Here is a 13,418-nt window from a genome sequence, read left to right as displayed (position 1 = left end):
AAGGGAGAGGGAGAGGGCGGGTCGTGGTGTGGCTGCATGGAAGAGGAGGGGGCCTCCTTGAGGAGTCACACATCACTTGTCCTTCCTGAGAATAGAAGTGGGCCTGGGAGAGTGGGGAAGGAGCCGCCCGAGCACCTGCTCTGGCCCTGAAGCAGTTAGGTGTTTAGTGTCTTCATCTGGGGTCATGTTAGTGACAGTGGAAAAAAACTAGAGAGCAAGACAAGGATGGAAGAAATGAGAGGATTGTTCATTATGTACCTTTGAGAGCAGGGGGATAGGAAAAGTTAGAGATATTTCTATTCCACTACCTTGTAAGGCTTTTGAGCAGTAGCCATATTTATTCGCTCTTGAATTCACATCATCTGGTAGGGTACTTGATACATAGTGTGTAATAAATATTAGTTGAATCAGGTGACTGGTTCCTTACGTCAGATTTTTTCCTTACATTTAGAGTAGAAGCTCTTTTGAGGGTGAGGAAAATGTCATATGCCTCAAAATACTAGACACATAAAAGACAATAAATACTGTTAATATATCACTGATTGCTTGAATTAAGTTCAGAAATTACACAAACTGATAGTCTGATTAGTTAACTAATCACCAAAAGGTAGTGTCACATGACTAAATAAATTGTAATTGCAAATCATACTGCACTGATATAAAATGAACTTACTTGATTCTCTTAAGTATCGCTTAAAGAAGTGGTACTTATGATTGTTTGAAACCCAGAACTTCACTTAGCACTGTCTGTCATGATCATTTATGAACAGTGTTAAGTCATATCAGTAAATGGAATCTAAACTAAGTTTTTCTTACTTGAATTTATTCACTTTTACAAAAAATGCATATAAAAGAGTAATTTAACTGTACTCTCAAAAGATGAATATTTTTAAGTTGCTTATGAAGGTGGCCACAAATCATGTCATTTTAATATAGTTCTTGAAGAAACCAAGCATGGAAACTAGCTGCAGCTTTCTGGATCCGTATTTACATACAGTTTCTTGTCGCGGCCACTGACCAGCAATGACCACGGAACACTGCAGATGGCTCATCGAAACACGAGAAAAACATACACAGAGACAACCCAGTCCTGTGGGGAAATAGGGATGGAACGGCCACTCTCTCTAGTGGGGAGTGCTATGGCCACCCTCCCTAGGGGAGAGCGCCCCTAAGGGAGAGCACCTCTTCTCCCCCCCTCCACCCCAGCAGGCTTTTATTGGATTAGTTTGCATAAGAATTCAGGTAAAGCTCATTAAACATTGCCAGGAAGCAAGGATCAAACAATAGATAACAAGGAAGTCTGAGGGCCTATTTTGAGTCAGGATCAAAGAGCTGTAAAAAACTTGAAGGAACAAACTTACTTCTTCCCTGGACCCTTATCATTTATTTAATTGAGAGCATTCTAAACAAAGCAGGTCTCAGAGGACTTTACATATTCTTTCTTAGGCCTGATCACCTGGGGAACCCGCCCTTTTCAGCACAGGGCTGCACCACCCTCTGTCATTGTTTCAGGCTTAGGTGGAGCAAGGGAAGTAAGGCAGCCAAGAGATTAGGAGATTTTCTCTCAGACAATGAGGACTCAGGCTATGTCAAAGCCAAGGGGCGAGGGTCCATCACCCCCTTTTGCTGTAGCCTCCAAAGTCCTTCCTTGGGGGCCTCTCATGTGATCGTGCCTGTCTTAGGTCATCCCCCCTTGGGGAATCTTACCCGTCATTGGCTAACCAACCAAGCATTGGGGGCCAGGCAGGGTGAAGTAAAAGGAGCAGAAGTGGCACTCCTGCCAGGGAGATAAGCTTTGTCTCCTTGGTGTCTTACAGTCCAAGGTCGTTCCCTCAACCTTAGCCTAGGTGGGGGTTACAGCTTCTGATACCAGGTAGGGCGGTTCCCAACAGTTTCTCCTAAGTCTTTCGTTCCAGCTTTATCGAGATAAACTGGTACCATATTTTGCTGTGCATAGTGCATACTTTTTTGCCCAAATTTTTGAGAGAAAAAAATAAGGGTGCGCATTGTACATGGGGATAATGGTTACATGCCATGTAATTCCGTGTATAATGCGCACAAATGTGGGTGTGCATTACACACAGGAGCACATTATACATGGCAAAATATTGTAATTGGCATAGATCATTCTGTAAGTTTAAGATGTAAAATGTGTTGATTTGATACACGTATATATTGCAGAGTGGTTACTACCATAGCTTTAGCTAAGACCTATGTCAAGTCACATAATTGCCTTTTTTTTTTTTTGTGGTAAGACCATTTAACATCTACTGTCTTGACAGATTTCAAGTATTGTTAACTATAATCAGTATGCTGTACACTAGATCCCCAGAATTCATCTAACAGCTGAAAGTTTGTGCTTTCTGACCAACATCTGGATCCCTTTTCCCTTAGCCTCTTGTAACCTACATTGTAGTTTCTGTTTCTGTGGATTTGGCTTTTTTAGATTCCACATCTAAGTGCTCTCAAATAGTATTTGTGTTTCTCTGTCTGACTGACTTCACTTAGCATGATGTCCTCAATGTCCGTTCGTGTCATCTCAAATGGCAAGATGTTCTTTCTCGTGGCTGAATAACATTCCTTTGTGTATGTATACCACATCCTTATTGCCCATTGACAGACACTTAAGTTGTTCCCGTATATATCAGCTATTGTAAATAATGCTGCACTGAACATGGTCTTTGATTTGTTCTCTATAAATCAGTAATAATCATGGAGATAAAGTTTAACTAGTTGTAAGGTGAGGGAAAAAGTCATCTGTCATTGCAAGCACGTGAAAAAAAAGACATTACAGTTAAGATGGAAAAACCCTAAGGCAGGAGTCTCAGTTCAAGTCCCACCTCTGTTGCTGTTGTGTGCAAGACAGAAAGTCCCCACCAGCCACAGCATTTGGATTTAGTATTTTGGGTTAAGGAGTTTTGTTGCTTAAGCTTGGTATAAGTGAAGCCCACTGGTCTTGATATCATATAAGGGGGGACCCACAAAAAAAAACAGAATTTATTTATAAAAAATTATGTGTTTATTCTTATGTAAGTGACATTTAAACTTCATTCACTTCCAAAGTGCTCTCTATCTGATGCAATACACCTAATGGGACATTTTTGCCACTGCCCAAAACAGTTTTTGAACTTGGTGATTTTGATGCCTTTTAGTGCTTCTGCTGTTTTTGGTTTCTTCCACATCAGCCAAACGCTTCCCTTTGAGGACTCTCTTCATCTGGGGAGACAAAAAATAAGTTGCTTGGGATGAGATTGAGTAAATAGGGAGGATGGGGCACAAGGGTCATGCTGTTTTTGGTTGAAAACTGCTGAACACTCAGTGCAGTGTGGGCAGGTGTGCTTGTAAATCACCCATCATGAAATAAGCAAACATGTTGAATCTTCAAAAGAATTCACTGTAGCTGAACACAGCCTCTCACAACAATGCCAGCTGGTACACTGATACAGATGGCTTCCTAGAACACCTACCTAGCTGGGGAAGCCTATACTACAAGGGGCCTGCCCTCCAGGAGATAAGTCCAGGGTGTTTTTAGAGGCTGGTTCCCTCTCATATGTGGTAGCTTCACACAGATAAAAAAACTCTTTCAAAGTCACATATTACAAAAGAGGGTGTTAGATCAAGGGAAATAAAGCTTATGGGATAGATATATTCAAATCTGTCAGCATTACTAGAAAACAGCACAAAGCAAATAGCCTGCTGGCAGAAATTTCAGTGTATCATCTGCTATAAAGTGGTGACCCTTGCTGAACGAATCTGGAGCCAGCCTTCGTCACCTTGGCCAGTGAAGTTGGTCCTCAGAGTTATAACAGAGTTTGGCTTCCATCCAGGCTGATGGGGCAGGCCTTGGGGGAAGACCAAAAAAGTTCCTCTTGATAATAGCCAACCAATCAGTAGTGAACTAAGCTATTATTAATTCTGAGCTATATTCACTTACCATCTCCTCCTCCTTAAAGTTCATTTTGATCAGGGACCTTACTTTTGCATATTACTTACAAAGCTCATGGATGCATTAAATAAATGAAGTTGGTAATGATGATCTGCCACAGCTAACAGACAGTACTAGTTGCAAGTAGAATATTGTTCATACTCTAACCAACATTTGAATAGTTTGAGGTTATGTTTTTGGACTCTGGCCTTCTCTATAAAAGTGAAGTGCAAAAGTTCTTTGATTCTGAGTATAAATAATGGTCAGTCAAATTATTGATTACAACTGGTTCCTGAAAGAATGAAAAATTTAACAGGAAATTGGAAAACAGAGATTTTATTGTAAAATTATCCATGTATTTCCACCCAATTTTAGTTTTGTCAAAATCTCCTTAATAGCATCTTTTACATTCTATCAATATTGAGAATGCATTCTACTATCTTATTTATAATGTTACCATTTTTTAGCTATAAACAGTACAGCTAATATTTATCTATAATGTTTAGCTAAATATTGTGCTAAACAATTTTTAGGATAGATTTTCCTTAATTGATCTACTTTGCAAAGAAATAGAGGCACTTTAGCCTCCAAAATTAAATTCTAGATATGGACATATAAAAATATTCATTTCTGTCTTGAATAAACTACAAGGATTATAGTGCTCTTACCCTGTAAATAAAAGGACAGGCTTAAAATTAATTGATTTTACTCTTTGCAAAATATAGATATATATTCATAAGAGATGAGAAACCTAATTCTTCACTTGTTTAAGGCTGTTACCCTGAAGACATCTCTCCAATAGGATAATCTAACATCATGCTCTGAATAAATTGCTAAAGAAAGTTTTTAGTCACTGATCAGTTTTTATTAAAGGGTGAACAACACAAATACTGACTTGTATGAAGGTAGTAGATACATAATTCACAATATCACCATGAATAAATTTTTTCTCACTTATGAACTAGCATAGCTTTTTACTCCCCTCCCTTAGGTCCCACACCCAACCCTCCAACCAAATTCACTGATGAAGGGAAAGGATGGTTAATATTAAAGTGTTTTAAATGCCTCTAAAGTAGTGTGAGCCTTTCACAGTGAATATCTTTTGAGCAAGAAGTTGATATCCACACCTCCTACCTTAGAATAGGCTACTGTAAATTTTCAAAGGGAATCTCTTTATTCATTTGAGATCATTGTGGATAGGGACCTGCAGCGAGAATAAAAAGCGGAAGTGAAATCGGGACCTCCTGGGGTTCCTTCATCTTTTATCTCCTTTCCTTGGTGACAGCTACCTTAAGGCAAGACCCCAGAAGGCACTGTGCCTCGCTGGCTGTGGGCATGCCAGGGGAGTTACAGTACAGAGCCATCTCCAGTGAGAGCTACTCTGTAGCATGGAGAAACGCTTCTGTCGCTGCCGGGAGCAGATGTTGGAGCCAGGGGATTTCTGAAGGCCTCCCTAGCGGGTGTGTGGGTCCCTCCATTTTAGTGAGTAAAAAGTGGGGTGATGCTAGACTTTGGGGGCCCTCTAAAATCAAATGGGAAACTGCTGGAAGTGCAGGGGTTTTTTTTTTTTTGTGAGGTAAACATAGCGTAGTTTAGATTCAGATTTCACCTTGCCTTCTCTCCTCTTACAATCAGAAATCAGCCTTACCACTTTTATGAGAATCATTTGCATTTACTTATTTTCTTGCTCCATTAACTTACTAAATTTGCTGTAAAGTCTACAGCAAAGATTTCAACTTATTATAAATAATACATCTGTAGTACCTAACGATGTTGATAGAATCCACTGAGTGCCCATGGGATGTAGGTTTAATTGAAATGGATCTATTTATATACGTCATTAATCAAAATATCTCCCCTAATATATGTTAATTCTTCTTAGCTTTTTCATATCTCACTGAAGATTCTTTTAAGATTCTTTACTGCTTGTGTATTTGGAAGGTACTAACATTTGAGTATGTATTATATGCTTTCTTCAAAGGTACTCTTATATGGGCTGTTTATTCCTCAGAGTCACCCAGTAGAGATAGTTAATAGCAATCCTAGTTTTAGAGATGAGGAAACAGGCCTAATGAGGTCGAGTGACCTGCCCAAGGTCCCATTCTAGCAAATGGGTGGAGCCACAGTTTGATCCAAGTCAACAGACTTCTGAGTCTATGCGTTTTTAAAAAGCTGAGATATAGTTGACATATAATGTTGTTTTAGTTGTAGGTGTACCTGAGGCTATATATATTTTTTAAGTTCTCATAAAATTCACCAGAAGATATGTTTATCGATTTCAGAGAAAAAGGAAGGGAGGAGGAGGAGAGAGAAACAGAGATTGAGAAACACCAGTGTGAGGGAAACATCGATTGGTTGCCTCCTGCACATGCCCCGATGGGGGATCAAACCCACAGCCCAGACATGTGCCCCAACCAGGGACCGGACCCGCAGCCTTCTTTGGTGTATGGGGTAATGCTCCAACCAGCTGAGCCACCCGGCCAGGGCCCTGACCCTGTACTTTTAACCACTGTTTCACATATGATTCTTACTTAATGTATATATTCAACAATATTCTTTAAAAAATTTTTTATCATTGTTTGGTTACAGTTGTCCCCATTTTCCCCCATTGCTCTCCCCTGCCCTGCCTACTCCACTCCCACATTCAGTCCTCCCCACCACTGTCCTTGTCCATGGGTCCTTTATACATGTTCCTTGACCCTTCCCCTCCTTTCCCCATTATTCCCCTCCCCCTCCCCTCTGGTCACTGTCAATTTGTTCTTTATTTCCGTGATTCTTCACAACTCAGAAACTTCTATTTATAGACTGATAAAGTGTTACACATTTCGAAGTTATTCATTTCAGATTAACTTTATAACTTCCTCAGAAAACTCAATGGTGTTTCATTTTCTTTACCAGAGTAAAATTCTGTATTTTATCTGATTTCAGATGCTTTTGATAAGACACTATTATTTTATATACTACCCAGAAAAAATATTGTCAATTAAACTGACCATAACAGCTTTTTCAGACTTACTCAGATATAGATGTGGAACTACTTTTGTGCACGGGTAACATATGTAAGATAAATGAGATGTTCAGTAGTTTAGGTTAATAGTTAAGATGTTTAATAGTGTCATAATATTCAGAGTCCAGCTCTTCTGACAGACTTTTTGACTCTTACCTCCACTTTTTTCAACCCGGTATCATGGCTACCAGAACATTGGTGGTACAGTGTTTCTTTAAAAACTGCCTCCCTCTTGTGTCTGAGGTTTTCTTTCAAGCCACTGTTCATTAAAAGCTTTAGTACTTAAATCCCACTTCAATTTGAAACATCATGTTTCCCAGAATACGACCAAGTTATTTCCAGTTTACTGCAGGGACGCTCTTTAAAATTATCAGCAAATATATCTTTATCTGTTTACCTCTAGCCATCAGATTCAATGTTGTATGTTAATCCAGAGATGCAGGCTGTGTGCAAAGATGATAGATTGTGAGGCCGGCAGGGAAGGAACCTGAGCCGGAAAGTAAGACTTGGGGGATTATCAGGGCACACGCTGCAAGCCTGCGTCATCAGAGGAGGCGGCCTTTAGAAGCGGGCACCACGAGGAGGGTAAGGAACAGAACACTGGGAACATCTGATAAGAGGACTTCAAGGATAAGAAAGTTAACCAGAAGAGTTGCCAAAATCACAGTAGGCTGGGAGAGACACCTTGTTAAGAATTTAGGCAAACTAAAACCTTTAGCTGTATCTAGGAGAAAAATCCTTTCGTGTACTTGGCTGTTTGCCTGGCAGGACCTGAAATCCCTACCCACTGAAGTTCTTTTGATGAAAAAATACTGATTATAAACAGTGCATAGTTACTTTGCTTTCATTTAAAAGGTAGTTCCTTCCTTTAAAAGGGTAACTGAAATCATATTAAGAAACACAAATTTAGACCCTAAACTATTGAAGGAAGCATTAGTTTCTAAGTGGAACTAGACTAGACTGGGGCCAGCAAGCCGACAGGAGGGCACCTAGCCCAGAAAGTGGCATAGGAGTGCATTGAAGCCCATGTTGGCTGCTTCTGCATTCTCAGGTGTGGAGGGGAGTGGTGAGAAACCAACAGGCAGATGGTGAGACAAGCAGTGTTGTGAGGGGCTTGCGAGTCAGCCCTCTGCGTCTCACAGTTAGGGAGTGACCTCACCATCAACACTGAGGGTGATGTCCAGAAGGAAGCCTGTTGTAGTCTATTTTTAAGTCCTCTTTCAAAAGCATATCTGGGTATTTTTCACGGTTTTATATATTTAAAGCATGTACATGCTTAGGAAGTACATGCAAGGGGCTCCCGTTCTAGAGACCGATGGGGGATTTTGGCTCCTGGAGGCATGGGGAAGAGTCAGCCTTCTGAAATTCTGCAGCTGACCATCGGCGTGCAGGGTTCACCCCACAGGGCGTGTGAGTGCACTGCTCACTCACTAGGCTCTCAGTTTTATTAGCTAGTCTAACTCCTTGCTAGATGGTACTTTTGAAGCACTTTCTCTTCTGGATATTACATAGCTAATTTAACAAAGTTTACTCCTTCCTTGCAGAACTTTGACTTTAGATAAAGAAAAAAATGTAAAATTCCAGCTTAAGGAACCTTTCAAATGATGTGGTTGGAATGTTTTTGAACTCCTTCAGCTGACATCTAGTTCTGAAGAGCCAACAGGAAACCAGCTGGTCCTGTTTGAAGGGAAATTTTACCAACTAGTCATGAGAATAAAGAATTATTTTGCCCTTATTCTGGCATTCAGACATGAGATCATAGTGGTATTTCAAAATATCTCTGACTCACTGGTGTCCCCGGCTGAACAATTTAGGTGTTTCTTTGTAAGCTGTTTATTTAATGTGAAACTGTCAAAACTGTACCTGTAAAAAGGGACCCAGTTAGCACCCCAATGTTTTACACAATATTCCTGAAATGTAAGATACTAACTTAAAATTTTGGTATCAGAATTAACCCCAAGGTATTAATTATTACTAAACATTAGTCTAATGGGGGAGGAATGTGATATCTATCTAGAGTTGTAGATTAAAGAAAGGAATATTGTTTCTTCGTAATTACAAAAGTGTGCCAAGCATGTAGAGTTATAAAGTTGTATACAAGTTCTGAACACATCTGAGATAACAGGCAGCTCACAGAACTTCCTTCAGTAATTGCACAGAGTGTACATTGTTATCCCTGTTTTATAGATGGGAATACCGAGTCATGCAGCTAACAAATGACAGGGTGGGAATTTAAAATTAGGTTTTTCAGTTCTGAAAGTTGTATATTCTTAATTTTCATTAAACTGTGGAAAACACTTTTCTTAATTGTTTTCTTAATTATTTTGTCTATTCGGAGTCCCTTGAGAAGCCATATGCATTTTAGGATGGACTTTCCTTTTTCTCCCTCAAACACTGTTGGGATTTAGATAGGGATCACATTGAATCTGTAGATCACTTTGGGTTGTATTACATCTTTACAATATAAACTTTCCAATCTATGTACATGGTATACCTTTCTGTTTATTTCTGCTTTCTTTCATTTTATTCAGCAACATTTTAGTTTTTAGTGTACAAGTCTTTCACTTCCTTGGTTAAGTTTCTCTCTGTCTTTTTTTTTAAAGTTTTATTTATTTATTCCTACAGAGGGGGGAAGGGAAGAAGAAAGAGAGGGAGGGAAACATCAATGTGAGAGAGAAACATCAGTCAGTTGCTCTTGCATGCCCCCTACTGAGTGTGACCACCCCCAACCGGGGATCTGGCCCACAGCCCAGGCATGTGCCCTGACCAAGAATTGAACCAGCAAACCAGCAACTTTTGAGTTCACTGGGCAATGCCCAATCTACTGAGCTACACCAGTCAGAGTGGTTACATTTATTCTTGAGTAGTTTATTCTATTTGATGCTATTGTAAATGAAATTGTTTCTTAAATTTTCTTTTTGCATTGTTCAATATGTATAGAATTGCAACTGATTTTTTCGTGTGATGATTTTCTATCCTGCAACATTTCTGGACTCATTTGCCAATTTTTAAATTTTATTTATTTATTTTTAGAGAGGGGAAGGTAGAGAAACATCAGTGTGTGGTTGCTTCTCATGCGCTCCCTGCTGGGGACCTGGCCTGCAACCTAGGCATGTGCCCTGACTGGGAATCAAACCTGAGACCCTTTGGTTTGCAGGCCGGCACTGAGTCCACTGAGCCACACCAACCAGGGCTCATTTGTTAGTTTTAACTGTGTGTGTGTGTGTGTGTGTGTGTGTGTGTGTGAGAAATCTTTAGCATTTTCTACATATAGATCATGCCCTATGCAAACAGATTATTTTAGTTCTTCCTTTTCAATTTGGATGCCTCTTATTTCTTTTAATTGCCTAATTGGTCTGGCTAGGACTTTCAGTACTATGTTGAATTTAAAGCGGCAAAAGCTAGCATCCTCGTCTTGTATCTGATCTTACAGGAAATGCTTCAGTGTTTACCTTTGAGTCTGATGTAAGCTGTGTGCTTTTCATGTATGACTTTCACTATGTTGAGGTAGTTTTCTTCTATTCCTAATTTGAGTGTTTTTATCACAAAAGGGTGTTGAGTTTTGTCAAATGCTTTTTCTACATTAGTTGATACCATTTTTTCTTTTATTCAGTTATATATTACATTGATTTTGATATGTTGATACATCCTTGCACTCCAGAATCTTTTCATTTTTTTGATTTTTATGAAATCCTTCTTATCAGTTTTTGCTTAATAAATCATGCTTTTGATGTTATATATCTAAAGAATCTGTGCCTAACAAAAGATCACAAAGATTTTCATCTATGGTCTTCCAAAGTTTTACAGTTTTATATTTTTAGTTTGTTTTTGTATGGGATTTTTGATATGAGTCAAGATTCTTTTTTTTTCTTTTTTAACTGTGGTCCTTCAGTTGTTTCAGCACCAGTTGTTTAAAAAGACTATTCTTTCTCCTTTGAATTGCCCTGGGCCTTTTATAATTATCTTTAATAATTTCAGGTACTTTTATACCTTTGGACATTCAAGTTTCTATCATATCATATTCTTTCACCTTAATAACTTTAATGTTTCTTATAGTACATGTCTCTTGGTAATGAATTTTCACAGCTTTTGTTTGTCTGAAAAAACCTTCATTTCACCCTCATTTAGAGAGATATTTTCCATGTGTGTAGAATTCTGGGTTGAGAATTGTTTTCTCCTAGCACTCTCACTTCATTGCTGCCACACTGCTTCGTTTGTGATGAGAACGCTAATGCTTTTGAGCATTTCGGATCTGTGGTTTAATGTCATATTTAAAAAAATTTACTCATTAGCTGTTCAAATGCTTTTTTCTGTCTTCTCTCTTCTCCTGGGAATCCAATCACAGACTCATTAGACAGTTCAATATTCTCTGTCCCACAGCATAGACACCCTATTTCTTTTTTTATTGTTTTTTTTTTTTTTTTTTTTGCTTTGTGTTTCAATTTGGGTAATTTATATTGGCAGGTTTTCAAATTCGCTGACTTTTATGCAGCCACGTCAAGCATTCTTCATCTCTTTTATCATGTTTTGTTTTGCTTTTTCCTGACATTTCCACTTGCCTGTTACATTTTCCATCTTTTCGCTGAAATTCACCAGTGATGATGCCTGTGTCCTCTTTTTCCATCTAAACCTTTAACATTTCACATAGCTATTTTACATTCCTTTTCGATGTATGTGACATCAGTGTCATCTCTGAGTACAACTCTGGATTGCTTTCTCTCTTGACTTGGATTTTTTCCCTTCCTTTTTGGTATCCTGTAATTTTTTATTGAATGTTAAATGTAAGGCATTCAATAAAGGTAAATGCTATTTATTATTTACAGTAAAGTTAAATACTGTTTACTCCTAAAAATGGGCCTGACTCTTCTGCTGGGCTGTCAGTATGAGGGTTAAGCCAGTCTACACTGGGGTTGACCTGGATTTGGAATTTGTTATTACTGTGTTTACCATGAGTACATCACAGGCTTTAAACTCCTCAAGCATTAGTTTTTGCTTAGAGTTAGGGTTGGATTGCTAGACGGTTTACTCATTGTTTCTTCTCCACCCTCAGCTTTTGGTCTCTTCTATGTACCTTTACCTTAGAGGGGATCTGCCATTACACTCTTGACCTTCCTTCAGTAGAAGGCTGCTGTCAGCTCGGTGGTAGAGGACAGGATAAGAGCTCTCTGTTTTTCTTGTCCACTCTCATCCTTGGGCAGACCCTGTGTCCCAGGATGGGGGGAGAAGGCTGTCTCCGTGATCCTCTTCCTCTCCCAGTGGCAGGTAAATTCAGCCTTGTACAGTTGAGGACTTTCCTGCCCCATCTCCCAAGGTTAGAAACCTCTAATAGTCTGAGACTAGCACTGTGTTTTCTGTTTCTCACATGGGTGATGGTGTTTTATTCTCCTACTTTTCCCTAGGTCATGACGGGTCTTCACCTGTGCCTGGGAGTGTGGGAGGCAGGGATGACAAGATTTGTTGTCCTCCCAGTGGCATAAGGACCTTTTTTCCTGTAGCGAAGAAGGATCCTGGCCATACTCTGTGCCTTTCCCATAGTGGTAGTCACTCCCCTTATCCAGGGATTCTCTGAGATTCTGTCCCTGTGGCGTTTGGGGCCTGGAAAAGCTTTCCAAACATTATCCTTATGGGTTTTTATGGAGTCTGTTATACATAGACATGGTTGATTCCATTATTGGCCATTGGTGATTGATTCAGTCTTCAGACTGTCTCCCCTTCCCAGAAATCTGGGAGTGGCACTAAAGTTCCAGCTCCTTGTTTATTTTTGTCACAAAAGATGCTCTCATTACTCATGTGGCTTAGGAAATCCTAAGGGTTTGGGGAGCTGTGAGCCAAGAACCATGGACGAAGACCAAAATACATATTTATTATAAATCACAATATCACAGATACATGGTGTGGATTTTTTAAAGCTGTATGTATTAGTTTGCTTGCTAGGACTGCCCTGACAAATACCACAGACTTAGTAGCTTAAACAATAGAAATTTATTTTCTCACAGTTTGGAGGCTAGAAGTCTCAGGCCATCTTGAGGTTGACAAGTTGTTTTTTTCTTCTGAGGCCTCTCCTTGCCTTACTGGTGCTGTCTTCTTCCAGTGTCTTCTCATAATCTTCCTCTGCACTTACCTGTGTCCTGATTTCCTCTTCTTATCAGGACACCACTCATTGGATTAGGGCCCACTCTAATGACCCCTAAATTACCTCTTTTAAGACTTTATCTCCAGCCCTGGCTGGTATGGTTCAGTGGGTTAAACACCAGCCTGAGAACCGAAGGGTTGTTGGCAATCACACATTGATGTTTCTCTCCCTCGCCTTCTCCCTCTGTTCCCCTCTGTCTAAAAACAAGTAAATAAACTCTTTTAGAAAAAGACTTTATCTACAAATGTAGTCATACCTTAAGATACTGGGATTAGAACTTAAACATGTGAATTTGGGGGGCAAGGGAAATGATACATTTCAACCCATCATAACACATAGAATTAAAAAGCAGT

At 39.5% G+C, this 13,418-nt stretch overlaps 1 protein-coding gene and 1 long non-coding RNA gene across 3 annotated transcripts in view; one reads left to right on the top strand and one right to left on the bottom strand.

The window, feature by feature from the left end:
• Positions 1 to 13,418, top strand: part of HOMER1 (homer scaffold protein 1) — a 114,539-nt gene that overhangs the window by 82,620 nt on the left and 18,501 nt on the right. The window lies entirely within an intron of this gene.
• On the bottom strand, positions 3,212 to 7,391 carry LOC118499473. The gene is made up of 2 exons (XR_004901959.1): positions 7,330 to 7,391; positions 3,212 to 3,842 (listed from the first exon to the last, which is right to left on the bottom strand). It is a non-coding gene; the product is annotated as an uncharacterized LOC118499473 (long non-coding RNA).

The sequence above is a fragment of the Phyllostomus discolor genome, chromosome 3 (assembly GCF_004126475.2).
Source record: "Phyllostomus discolor isolate MPI-MPIP mPhyDis1 chromosome 3, mPhyDis1.pri.v3, whole genome shotgun sequence".
Taxonomy (NCBI): domain Eukaryota; kingdom Metazoa; phylum Chordata; class Mammalia; order Chiroptera; family Phyllostomidae; genus Phyllostomus; species Phyllostomus discolor.
This window is presented reverse-complemented; position numbering and strand designations above follow the sequence as displayed.